This window comes from Anguilla anguilla, chromosome 9, assembly GCF_013347855.1.
Source record: "Anguilla anguilla isolate fAngAng1 chromosome 9, fAngAng1.pri, whole genome shotgun sequence".
In the NCBI taxonomy this organism is placed as follows: Eukaryota; Metazoa; Chordata; class Actinopteri; order Anguilliformes; family Anguillidae; genus Anguilla; species Anguilla anguilla.
Window position 1 is genome coordinate 49,777,005 of NC_049209.1, and position 13,819 is coordinate 49,790,823.

At 46.6% G+C, this 13,819-nt stretch overlaps 1 long non-coding RNA gene across 2 annotated transcripts; it reads right to left on the reverse strand.

The window, feature by feature from the left end:
* Nucleotides 1-888: 888 nt before the first annotated feature.
* On the reverse strand, nt 889-5,667 carry LOC118236459. Of its 2 annotated transcripts, none has more exons than XR_004767041.1 (3): nt 5,405-5,667; nt 5,047-5,141; nt 889-1,402 (listed from the first exon to the last, which is right to left on the reverse strand). It is a non-coding gene; the product is annotated as an uncharacterized LOC118236459 (long non-coding RNA). The 2 variants fall into 2 exon arrangements; XR_004767040.1 differs by having other exon boundaries at nt 5,024-5,141.
* Nucleotides 5,668-13,819: the final 8,152 nt, after the last annotated feature.

A 13,819-nucleotide genomic window follows, 5' to 3' on the forward strand; every position in this document is an offset into this window, starting at 1 on the left:
ATCTCGGTCGGTGCAGATTATTGTCAAATAAGGTCTCAACGCCATTATCAAAAATATCCCCGGTCGCGATTATCATCTGAACTCCCAAGAAATTTCTCACAAACTCATCTTTCAACAGTACAGTTTTATGCCTTTCTTACGCTCAATCTAGCGCCAGCTTCCAAAGACCAAAGTCACACCACCTCCGAGAAACTTAATGCTTAACATTGCCTTTTATTACATGGTTTCTTTTTTTTATCATTAAATGCTGGAGTGTTGTTATTGTTGTTGTTGTTTTTTAATTGTCAAACTCCCAAATGTGTTTTTTAAATTTTTTTTTCATTTTATTCTTCTTTTTTCCAGGTGTGCCTGAACCTGGCACTGGGCAAAGCCGTGAGTGGGAGGGGTGGAGGGGGCCCAGGGGAGCCCATTAAATGGAGCCCCTCTCATTTTTTTGTCTTTTGGGGAATGTGGAGGGGGGGGCGGGCAGAGAGAGGAGCAGCGCGTGTGACAGAAGGTGTATATAAAAATAGTGTGCCATCTGCTTAAAGCCCAGACTCTGTAAAAACCCCTCCTGGCAAACTCAGCGGGGACTCAATTAAAATGTGAGTTTAGTGGCCAGACTTAGAATGGCGCACCACACCCCCCTTCCCCCTGCCCCCCCCCCCCCCCCCCCCCCAGACTCTTTCTTGTGGGGAGTCACGTCGGGACTCAAGTAGGCGAGGGGGTAGGCTGGGGTGGGTCTCACAAGGCCCTGTGATGTCAAAGCAGTTTACTGGGAACTCACTGGAGTGGTGTCTTCCTCCAGGACACGCATTCTTTATGGAGATAATAATGTAAAAAAAAATATATTAAAAAAAGCTCAGATTTAAAATGTAAAAAAAAATTTAAAAAGTAGCAGCGCTGGTGTTGTTGTTTTCGTCGCTGTTCAGGCCTCGTGGGGACGCGCTGTGTGTGTGTGTGTGTGTAGCGTGTTGCGTATGCACGCTGCAGAGATACTTCTGGGGACGCAGAGGAACGCTGGGAGTTACATGGAAGATCTGAAGCAGTCTGATCCAACGCGGCCTGGAGGGTGGAGGGGGGGAAAAAAGCCCAATTCCTCATTCGGGCCTTGTCATCACGGTTCGGATTTTCAAAAATAGAAAGGCAGAGAGGAGGGAGGTAGCGAGGGAGGGAGAGGAAGAAAGAGAGAGAGAGAGAGAGAGAGAGAGAGGGAGAAAGAGAGAGACGGACCCGTGGGACCCGTCTGCGGATGTGTGGAGTTCCTCCGGGTGTGTGGGCGAATTTTTCCACACGCCAGTCAGAACGCCCGTCCAGCCTTCAGGGGGTTACTGCGGACAGGCGGCTCGGAAAAAGGCGTCCGGCGGCCATGTTTGGTGTTCTGTATGCGCCCAGCGGACGGGCGAGCACCTTGACGGAGCGACTGTAGAGAGAGAGAAAACTCCGAGAGCTTTAACGGGGAAAAAAATTAATACATTTTTTAAAAATGCTGAGTCACCACAATGCACGGCTCTGCAATGCAGAGCTGATTGGAGATTAAATCGCGCATTTCAATTGGTCAAACACACAACGCAGTCTCGCACGAGGACAAAGCGGCGGCTAAGAAATGAAAAGTAAACAAACCCGACGTTTTGGGCCCGAATTCTGCGACCGGGGAGACACGGGGTCAGTTGGTTTGCACTGTTACTCTGCACTTAATTGACCAATTAAAGCAGTTGATTAGCTGGTTAATTCACCTCATCTGGCTCCCCGAAAGGGACCTGGCTGTTGAAGCTGAGGTAAGAATGAAAACCAGGAGACTCAAGCAGAAGTGAAAATGCCCACCTTACAACCGAAAAACTTTGTGTTCCCCCCCAAGAAAAAGGCCTTTCAATGACTGTGAGGTCACACCATGGTTTATAATAGTACATAGCATCCATATGGATCCTCCCCTACTGGGACAGTCACTTGTCTTTAAACTGGTTCACATAGACTAAGTAATAACACGTTAAAAGATCCAGAACACACACACGCACATACGCACACACGCACACACACACACACACGCACATACGCACACACACACACACACACGTGCACACTCACACGCACACGCAGACACGCACGCACACGCAGACACGCACGCACACGCACACTCGCACATATTTATACATAGTATTTGTGTGCCGATGGTTTAATACTCTGGGTAAATACGGCCACTGGTGCTATCTGTGCTTAGCAGCCGCACTGGGTTCCCTCATTAATCCAACATAGCACAGCGCGCTAAATTGTCTGTCAGGGTATTCATTACAATGGGGCAGGATGAATTGGAAGCAAACTAAGAGGTACTCAGAGATACCCGCAACTATACCCTCCTCCAACAAGTCTTTTTCTCTCTCTTTCTCTCTCTCTCCCCCCGTCCTCTTATCTCACGAGGGCTCGGCGTGCGAAGATTGATGATATTTCCCGAGGAAAGCTAATGCAAATCGCTAAAAATATTATGCTTACAGAGGGGGGATAAGGCGTTATCGCGCCTTTTTTTTTTTGCCGGGCGACGCGCGAGGATGAATTAGGAGATCCCCGTCTCCGATCTGTCTCCGCGGTAACATCATTATACGTGAAGTATCCCCTCGCCGAGCGTTCATTGTTCCGACGCGGCGGAAAAACCACTTCAGGAAGAGACGGGCGGCGACGCGTCGGCGACCGGCGGCATAAATATGCATACTCGGCTGCGTGCCTTATTTATCCCCCACCCCCCCCCCCCCCCCCTGTTATTATAACTACATTATTTATTGCCTCTGCGGCCACACGTATCCGGGTCAATTTACAAACTTTACAAGCTTTGCAAATTCTCTAACTTATTCCGTTTTTTTTTTTCTTTTTTTTGACTGGAACACCGAAGGCAAAAGAGCTTGCAGGGCTCATTGTAATGGGACCCAGAGCACTCCGGGGTAGGACAGTGGGACTCGGACCCTGAGCCTAAAAAGTTACAGGGAAGTCTGGGACTTTGTTTTTATCCTGCAGTTAACTGATCAATTGAAACATTCAACTCTGCCCCAACTGGTTTCTTGGGAGCAGAGTCACACATTAACAAGTGCTCCGTGGCTGTTTGGTACTATTTCACCTGCAATATGCTAATGTACACTACATGTACACTGGGACCGTCGATGCCAATCACTGAGTTTACACCATCTCCATTCACTTCCTGTCCTGGAAAAGTTTCACACAAGCCTCGGAAACATTCACTGAGTTTTCCCCTTGCGCAAATTGAGTTTGCATTTGTGAGTCGTGAGAGAGAGAGAAGCCATTCTGGCCACCCATGGGAAAACTATTTCTGCACAGTAATAGACGGTCAGTGGAGAGAACACTACTCTTCACGTACGGTCTCTCATTCTTTCTTTCATTCTCTCCCTCTCTCTCATCTCCTGTTCATCAGGAAGGGCTCCAGCTTCCTGCTGTGTTTATTGGTGCCCTTCAATTAGCTCCTGATTGTGAACTGTGGGTGAGGTGACTTGAGCCCCTGCACAGCAGCTCTCAGTTAAAGTAATTAAGAGCCAGGGAAAGAGAGGGATAGAGAAAGAGAAAGAGAGAGAGAGAGAGAGAGAGAGAGAGGGAGGGAAAGAGAGGGAGAGGGAGTGAGAGAGAAAGGAGAGAGAGCGAGAGAGGAGAGAGAGAGAGGGAGAGAGAGAGGGGGGAAGAAAGGGAGAGAGTGAAAGCGAGATTGAGAGAGAGAGAGAGAGAGTGAAGCAGACCAAGTCCGCCTGGGGGCTGGAATCCTTCAGAGATGTTCTCTCAGCACCGTAACAGCAGCTGCTGCCCAAGAACTGCGGAAATCCCACAGAAATACGAAAATGATTAAACTCTGCATGATCGCTCATTTGCCTGTGAATTAAAATCAGGTAGTGTGAAAGGTTCAGGGTTGTTTAAATAAAGGCTGCAGGCCCAGGTATCTCGGCTCTTAATGCTCGCTGAGCTGGACCCGATGAATCATTACAGATGAGTGGAAAAGTCCCTGAGACAGGGAGCTCTCACAAAAAAAAAAAAAAAAAAATCAGAATTTAGATTTCCTGTTTCAGCTGAGTCTTCATTAAAAAGGAAGCACGGAGACTGGGCCATATTAAACACTAGCGATGCGTACGAACACGAACACGAGACGTGCAGACGTGCTGTTTGGAAACCCCTCCACTTAAAGGGAAGCAGAAATAATTCTGTTTCATCCTCGCCTTCGCACGCGTCGGAATGCTCTCTCCGCGCCGAAACGAGTGAAGTCACGTGACACGCTATAGACACGCCCTCCCCGGGGTCAGCCGTGCCTGCCGCGGTCACATGACCCTGGGAGTTCTCGGACCCCCCCCCCCCCGTCGCTCCGCACTGGCATACATACGGCAGAACCACCTCACGCGCTCGCGCGCACCCTAACATCGACGCAGTCAGGCCGTGGACGACCACTCCATCTGAAGAGTTTTGTTTTTACCTCCGGCGTTTTTTTTGACAAATCGCCCTTATAAACAGCCTCTTGAAGAGTGAAAAACGTGCTCTTGACCGCGGACTCGGATCGAGCCCCTTTTAGCGAAGCACAATAATTTATGTGCCGTTGCCTCGTTCAAACACAGGGAGCCTGAGATCTATAATTTAGCAGACCGTGCTAGATAGACCGGCTTATGAGAGAGCGCACGAGAACTTCACACTAAATGTTGTGTTTGAACTTGTGTGGAGCCTTCAGACTCTTCAAAGAGAGCGTAAAATGTCAGGACAAGCAGAACAACTAATTCTAAGTAAAACATTCCCAAGGGAAAAAGGTCTTATCGGTGACAAGCACTGCTTTACAAGTTACTCGAGGCCTTGTTTGACGGTCCATAACTCCTCTCCCATAGACTTAACAGACTGTGATAAACTGTCACTTTGAAAAAGCCTCTCAATGCTAAATTACAAACTGAAAGTTGATCGTTTGCATATGTATATTCACATCTGCTGCATGAACCCCTCGTTGTAATTCTCTCAGCGCATGCCGCCAGCAGATATGCTTCAAAACCGGGAAACATTGCAGAAGAGCGTGCAGGTTCACCTGCTCAGCCGCAGGTGACTCACGTCTGCGCAAACTTGGCTTGACAACGGCGGCGCGGGAAGAAACGGCGGCTGCTCGTTCGCTAGGTGACGCGATGAGCGTTGCCATGTCAACACGTCTGGGCATTCCAAATTTGGGAGAAAAGGAGAAAAAAGTATTACCATTAGTTCAACATTAACTGAGCCAAGCTACAGTTTAACCTGATGCAGAGTTTTTGGAACATCTTTTAGAACAGTGTTCTAGAACTCCGTCGCTGTCTATTATCAGCAGTGATTGTTACGTCACCATTAGAATGTTCAGTAAAGAACATTCTAATCACATATTTGTGACCTCACGGCTTAAAGAGGTTAAGCAGATGGTGGAAGACAAACAGTGACTCACCTGTCCTGGCTGTATAGGGAAGCTCATGGCACCAGTAGGGGGCGCCAGAGTAAAGAAAAGGTGTGACCAAAAGGGACCCAACATTGCATGCCTGTACAGTACATCCATTTTGTGGATCTTCAAGTGATCAGAGCCCTGTGTACATGGGGGAAAACACAATTGAACAAAAAACAATACCATTTCCTCAATCAGACCAATATCAGTAATTATACAATCAGCTTATTTAGAATCACCAGTCCGCAGTCAGGACAAGCTTTGGCTTTGTGTTGTGATTGTGTGTATTAGTGTGTCCTGTAATGTGTCATGTTTTTGTGCTTTGTGAGGACCCAGGGAAGAGTAGCTGCTGCATGTGTAAAAGCTAATGGAGATCAAAATATGCAGACAGAAAAAACGAATAATTCCCAGTCATCGTGTTAACAGCCTTTATTGGCCATCGCTGTCTGAGTGGTTTATCTTCCCACTAGCTGTTTTTTTTTTGTTTTGTTTTTTTTTTTTTTTTGGGGGGGGGGGTGTTCAGGCCGAGTCTTTCTTATCTCTCCTAATTTCCCATAAAGTGTCTTTGTGCGTGGTGTCTCTCAGCAAAAAACGAGCGATAATAATAAAATTTAATGAACACATTGGAATTTAATCGCGTGTCAAAAAGGACAAGTGTTTATTTGAATCCGGGCTAATGGCACCATTCGTATTACAAAACAAATCAAATTATTATTTTTTTTTTTACAATCACATAATTATTGTGTTATTGCTCCCCTTCAGGCTCAGTGTTACTGTGCTGAGGCAATATTAAAACCAAATATGAGGGGAGATGAAATGGGGGGGGGGGGGACTGACAAAATGGCATCTCTCAGTTTGAGCGAGCGGTAGGGGGCAGGGATGGGAGCACAGTAGGTGGACACAATTCATTTGGTTTCAGAATCTGCCTTTATTACACATTCTGCAGACCAAAACCCAGCACAAATGGACTCAATCAATATTTTTTCGGGGGGGAGGGGGGTGTTACCATAGGCTGAGGGGGAACTCTATGAACCCCACCCCCCCAACTCTGGATTGACCAGTGAGCTCCGTAAGGTAAGGCCTCTACCTGTGACACGAGATGACCTGCGATGTTGCACAAACTGCGCAGTCGCCGACAGGTAGGTTGTCAAGGCTACGGCTGTCCCGCGGCACTAAAAATTGCCTGAACGGAAAAAATAACATTTCCTGAGGCCCCTCAGTATATCATCCCCAGAGCAAAGCGCTCCACCGGCAGCTGTGACCTCGCCCGACCGCCAAAGAGAGAGAGACGTCCTCCTTCCAGTCGTAAAGAGTCAAAAAGCCTCGTTACAAATTTTATGTGTTTTTACCTTGGGCGTACGTTTAGATTTGTGTGTGAGAGAGAGAGAGAGAGAGAGAGAGAGAGAGAGAGAGAGAGAGAGAGAGAGAGAGAGAGAGAGTGAGAGAGAGAGAGTGAGAGAAAGAGAGAGAGAGAGAGAGAGAGAGAGTGTTTGTGTGTATGTATTACAGAACTGGACTCAACAACTTGACTTGACTTACTTATTTGCAAACCATTTCATAGTTTCGAGAGGATTGCGTAACTATTAAAAATAAAATGTAAAATTTAAAATTCTCTGATTGTGTGAGAGAAAGAAAGGGAAAGATGGAGATAGAGAGAGAGAGAGTATGTGTGTGAGAGAGAGAGAGATATAAAATAAGGAAACTGATGTGATTTGCTAACCTAATTCACTGCCACAGCATTAATAAAATGATGTGAATGTTGTCATTTGCTATCTGGGTTACAGGCGGGATTTTGAACCCGATGGACTCATCATAATCTTTCAGCGCTGAAATGTTTGGACTCAATATTATGCAGTGGTTTCCTCTGGGGGGGGGGGGGGGCTGCGAGTTTCAGGGGCTATAACTCAAAAAACCCTAGAAATAGAATCAGCCATTAGAGCACAAAGGCAACCGCTCGGACGCGGAGAAGCCTGTCCGCACCGCGATCTGAACGCCTCGCGGAAAACTAGCGGTGAACGGACCTGGTAGCGCTCGCGGAAAGCCGAATATCCGCAAAACCCCAACTGCCAAAACGGTAACTCGCTCTGCTGAAATTGCACCCTCGCTGTAAATGGCGCACCGTAAAAAAAAGTTAAATTTTTTACTAGTTTCGCTTCACGTTCAATACCTACCGCTGACTGTTAACCGCGAGCGAATGTTCGTCGACGAGCTAGCGAGGTAGAATAATGGCGGCAATTGTGTAGCCGTGTAGGCTACAGATGTTATGGGCTACAAATGTCAGCTCGGTTAATAGAACGAGTCAAAATGACAAATGGCTAACCAGTACATGTGGGGGGAGGGGGGTAAAAAAAAATTAATGAAAAGCATTGTCGTGGCTCGTGCCGTTCACCAGGGTTTATTAATATAGGTTCTTTATATCATACGGCATTCATCTTTAATAAGCGATGAATGCCATATGATCTAACCTGAACGCATGATTTACACCGGGAGTGCCTGGTACAATGCTGGACTGCTATAGCTGGTACTTAAACTGCACTCACTGTCCCGCAGGTGTTTCGGGCGGGGTCTTGTAGAAAAGGAGTAGTTCGCCATTTTGGCCCGATAGGCCTCAGTTGGATTCAGTGCCTGGCAAATCATGGCTGCCAGAAATGACAAGGGAAACAGGTGCTGGGTATTGCAAATGGTTTTTCCTCCACGGATGACCAGAGGGACCGACATCTCCTCTGCTCTTCCCCCAAAAAAAAGGGCTTTCTCTTCTGTCCGGAGTTCGGCTGGTAGCGAGCCACACCCTGAACCCCCAATCTAAGAGCACAGTTTCATCTTAACGCCACACTTCTATTTGTCTCTGTGACAGCCCACTGTTCGGAGTTGAACGAGCCGCGGTGTCTTATGGGTAGGATCTCGCGCTGCGGAGCTGCGTGCAGTCAGGGGCAGAGCACCGCGAGGGGTTTGCATATGCTAACTAGCGGCGGGCCGCTAAAAAGCTGGGGTCAGACGGGGGGGTCATCCGTTTCGTGACGCTCGTGTATTTAACCTCCTTTGTTACCCCTCTCCCCGCTGGCGGCTCCTGGAGCTCCAGGCTAAATCGCTGAACGAGGCCCCCCTGATCCCCCCCGACCCCGGAGCTCCGGTATAATCGAGGCCATTTGCATATCAGGTAATAAGCTGATTCGTCCTCGCATAACGATGGCCGTGGGCTGGCTTGAGCTAATCGGTGTCTGAGACCCCCGCTCCCCACACCCGCCCCAGGTAACTGGCTCAACCTGGCCTCAACGCTTCCCCCCGGTTCTGGTCACAGGAGGGGGGAACTCAATGCTGGACTTGCCTCAAAAATGTACCTACGCCCTCCCGGCCACGGGCTGATACCGAGTCTGGCTGCCCCACAAGGCAGCGAGTGATTGGTCGTAACCTCACCTGGGGGTATTTGTGGGAGTTCATTCAATAGGGGAGCGGGGGGAGGGGGGGGGCATCTGTGGTTCATCGCACACCAGCGCCCCCCTGCAGGTCAGTCGGGTGCCTGCAGGATACCTGCACATTCCGTTTCGCTGGCGGACTGTGGAGCGAGATGAAGAAGCGGGATGACATCACACTTTGGGGGCTGAACGAGCGTGCTCATTGGTGCTCACCCATACTGACAGAGGCAGATGCAACACTGAACACAAATACAGTAGAACTGAACATTCCATATTCTCCATAGCAACTGGCAACTCATTATTGTCCTCTGTAGGAGACATTGAGTCACTGGTCTCAATCTCAAGAACAATATGAGACTTGCACTTCAAGGTTCATTCAAGAACAATAAAATAAACAATATTTTTGAAAGTATTTTCATGGCAACATTTTTTTGGCATCCAAGATAACTTTTTTCTGTAGGGTCTCAGGATGCTATTAGGAGAAAATAGATAGACAGACACAAAATACTCCCAGTAGCATCAGATGGCTCTCCATGGATGGCCCTTTTCCCTTTAAAAGCTCTCAAAGGACCCTTACTGAAATAGTGCATAATATACCAAGGGATATTTAAAATAAATGGAATGGACAAGAATCTCAAGACTTACCTTTTTAGCATTGCTTTTAGTTAGTGCATCCATATTCTTTTGTAATCATTTTAATCTTCTTAAATCATTTTATTATTTTTTAATCTTATCTTTTATGAACTTTTATGTATCACCTGATTTTAAAGTTCTTTATTTTCATTTTTGTGTTCAGCACATCGTGTTGCAAATTTGTATAAAATGTGCTCTATAAATAAAGGCTGATTGATTGATTTTGGGGATCACAATAAATATATTTCACAATAATTTACTTCAAAAATATATTACAATATATAAAAGTGACAAAAAGTTGTAAAATTCCCCGTATTGTGAAGTGCTACAATATATTTTATAGATTCGTGCAGAGCGAGGGTCGAGGAGACCCAATCATACACGTGTGGGGAGAGCATGTGTGGACTGTCATCAGAATTCTGAATCCTTCCCATAATCCCTTGGGCGAGGCGAAGCCAATCAGGTGCAGCCCCTGCAGGGCTGCTGGCCACAGTCTACTCTGGCTTGGGCCGGATTCAAATGAGCTACCCAACCAGCCCCTTATTTTACAGATTCTGATAACTAATTTTCATTTTATATGGTGCAGCAATTCTATTCTCTTATGGGGGAATTCTAGACTATTTTCCTCGAGGTCTAAGCAGCACATAATCACGTAGAACGTGATGTTTTCAAATCTGATTTTGACAACATTGTGTGATCCTAAATCCGATGCCTACCAAATGACTGACTTTCGTCTGACCAAATTTTATTTATTTGTTTGTTTATTCAATTATTAATTCTCTGAAGTACCTTTTCCATCGCTCCCCATGTGAGCGTTTACGGGCATCATCTGATCATCATCATCATCATTTACTGGCCATTTGTAAAGTTATTGTTTGGGCAAAAAAAAAAAAACACTGCATTTGAAAAACAGTTTCTCTCACATTAGCATTAAAGCCCGCTGTCTAAACAACATCTAAGAGAACAAAAATAACCCCACTGTCTCACGAGGTTCAAACACTTCCATCTCGAGTGTGTGCCAATCGTATTTTTAAACAAAGTCTGTTGCAGTCCAGCGGTCTAATTGTTTTCCTCCTCAGATGAAATCAATTGTGCCGTAATTGGCACGAAACGGATCATTTCACAGGTCATTTAGAACTCCTCGGAAACACAGAAGATGTAGAAATGTAGATCTGACACTAGAATTCTCTATCTCTAAGCACCAATCTCAAAGTAGGTACGGAAAAACGGTAGACTGAGAGCGGCACTTTTGTGAGTGCTCCCAGATGAATGTGATTACGGGTCAATTCTTCGCGCGACGACTTACTCAGTTGAAATGTGACGGCTCGGCAGATAGCTTCCGTTTACAGCTTTCAGACATTACAAAGAGGTGAGCTAAGTCCATGATATCAATATGTGAACCATTAAGAAAATAACTGATATTTAAAAATCACATCCCCCCCCCAAAGAATCAGCCAATCACGGATCACGTTGTGATGCTTCTCATTTTATCGCCGAATGAGAAGCATCCCATTTCATTTCATCGCTAAATCAAAAAATGGTTTTCGGTCATTTTTTCTATCCCTTGGCGTAGCTGCGAATTGCAGAACGATCCAGAGAATCTGAGATAATTTTTTATCCCAACAACCTCATCGCAATCCAGCCCCATTTCTCACGGAAAATTGACGTCGTTCTTCCCTCCGCGGAAGAGTGAGCCGGGGACCGAGATGGAAATCGGCAGCCTAATATTAACGCGATACTGAACAATGGAGGAAGGGGGTGGGAGGTGGGGGGGGTGTTTGGTAGGTTGTCCTGGTTTCACCTGCAATAGCATTAACTGACAGTCGCTCCAGGTAGACAGAAGCACAGGCGCCCTTACAGCACAGAACTGAGGCACGATTACCCGGAGAAGAAACCGTGGGCAAACGGGTCGGCGCGGACCTGAATGCTAACCAGCCGGCCGTCCTTCGGCTTCACCGCGGACACCGAGCGGCCTTCCCCACCCGCCGCGCGGCTCTACCGCAGATACGCCGCCAGTCGCCGCGACGCGGATCGCAGGGGGGGGGATTAAGGGGCCTTATTCTAAACGGGAGCGAACCCGAAGCGCACGCCCCTGTGCGATTTCAAGGAGGGGCAGCGGACCGTGACGAAACCGCCGGTCATTTTCGACTCCTGGCCCCCTTAATTACTCTCAGGCCCTTGAGAACCCCCCGACGCTATAATTCCATTTCAGCTCTTAGAGAGACACCCGTTATCCAGAACGACTTGCACGGATCACACTCTGACATAGGATCCATTTACAGCGGAATATTTTACCGAAGCAAGTCAGGTTAGGTACCTGGCTCAAGGATACGACGGCAGTACCTCAGCTGGGAATCGAACCCGCAACCTTTGAGGTACAAGCCCAGTTCCCAATATATATATATATTATCCTGCTCCATGTAACTAATTTAACCATGTTGACATCTACAACTACAAAGAAAAAAAAAAGAAACTAAAATTAACACAGAGCAAGAGGATCTGTTTTCCCTATGTTCTGGCTGTTACTGTGAAAATTTTGTATTTCCTGTGAATGCATGTATCACTGTTCAGTGTTCCAATAGAGCCAGCTTCTTAGGATTAGGTAATGCTGCCTATTTTACATCAAGAAAAAAAGCCCTCCAAAAAAGTTTTAGGTCTTGAGAAATATTACGACGGATAGCGTTAAAAGACTTGCGTAATTGCTTCCAAGCTAAAGAGTTTGGTAATGAAATGCTGCCATCTGCTGTGCGAATGGCAGTACTGCAACCCTAAACGCCCAGTTGTAGTCACCAAAGACTGCAGACGCCAATTCAAGAAGGTCCGTCCCACAGCGCAATCAAGCCCGCTGCGACATACCCCAGACACTTGATGAGCAAGTGGAGTGGCCTGTGTAAATATTTATAAACGACATGCTTATCAACAGCCCTCAAGAAACACCGCTCTCCAGCCAGAGATTACCTCGTAATTGAATTGATCACTTTTACAGTAATGAATTCTGCGCATGCATTACCAATGAAAGCAAACACCCCATTAGCCGATAAATTATTTGCGAAAGATCTGATGCGCGTGTAACAGAGAGCCCGAGGCGCCAGGGAGTGTTGTCTTAATTAGACAGACCGTGCGGGAAAATAAAAAGCTTCGTTCCCGTTAATGCCATTATTATACTGCGTATTACGTATCCTTAAGATTGGTTCCTGGTGTTGAAAAGTAACGGGTCTTCGTGAATGGTCTGTTATATAAAAAAGTGCTGGCAAACTCTGAGGTTTGACTTTAATTCAAAGCTCCAACCCCCGCACAGGCGACCCCACCTTTCATTTATTACTGACAGGACATGACTTTCGCTACATTGCATTGACAGATCGGGTGATGGTGTTAGTCTAGAAATAAAGAATACGTTTCCTCCGCGCAATATTTCCCAGGATTCCAGACAATCCAGTCTCCCCGGCGCTGCTCCGAGTCTTTACCGCTATTGATTTTTATCATAGATAAGAGGCCTAAATCTCTCAAGGAGCTTTAAATCTCATATCCTTTAGAGACGCTGTATTAACTTCCTGACGTACAGTAAATAACCTTCAGTTATATTTCCGCGATGTCTTCTGTCTTCTGTCTTCGGCTTCGCAGACGGGAGGCATCGCCGCCATTAGCCACCGTAAAACGGCCCATTTGGACACTTTCAGGGGGAATGAAATATAGCAGCGCGACGAGCAGCCATTCTGCACACGGCGGCGCGTTGTCAGGGACAGTCCGTCATTAACGCTAGAGCGAGGCGCCGGACCGCGCGAGGAGCCACATAAAAGAAAAGGAAACGATCAGCAAATTTCTTAATGGGTTTTTGGTCCAAACCCAAAGATTTAAATCAAAATGTGGAGGCGGGGGGGGGGGGGGGGGGGTTGACTTGGTTTGTGGGGACCCTTTCCTGGGTGAACTATGAGTTGCCCATTACCTTAGGTAATCAAATTCACGGGTTTTTTATATCTACAAAAAACGGCTCAGACATACAATGTTAACCCGGATGATTCCTCCTCATTGTGGCAATCCAAAGCTGGACCCACATAGAAATAGGGCCTGATTCACTAAGACCTCCAGCATGTGCAAAACCTTTTAACCACCGCAAAATCAATAACATGACCAATGATCGGTAATGGTATTTGTTCTCAACCAATCAGTGGGTGTGTTATTAGTTTTGTGTCCGCTAAAAGCTTTTGCACATGGTAAATTTCTTACTTAATCTGAGCAGCAGTGCTGATCTAGGATCAGTTTGTCCTGTTGATATCCCAACTTTACTTATTATGAGCTAACTGGAAAACATCACTGTCCCTTCGCTGAGAAGTAAATTTTTTTTAAGTAAAAAAATTAAATTCAATGATTAGCACTG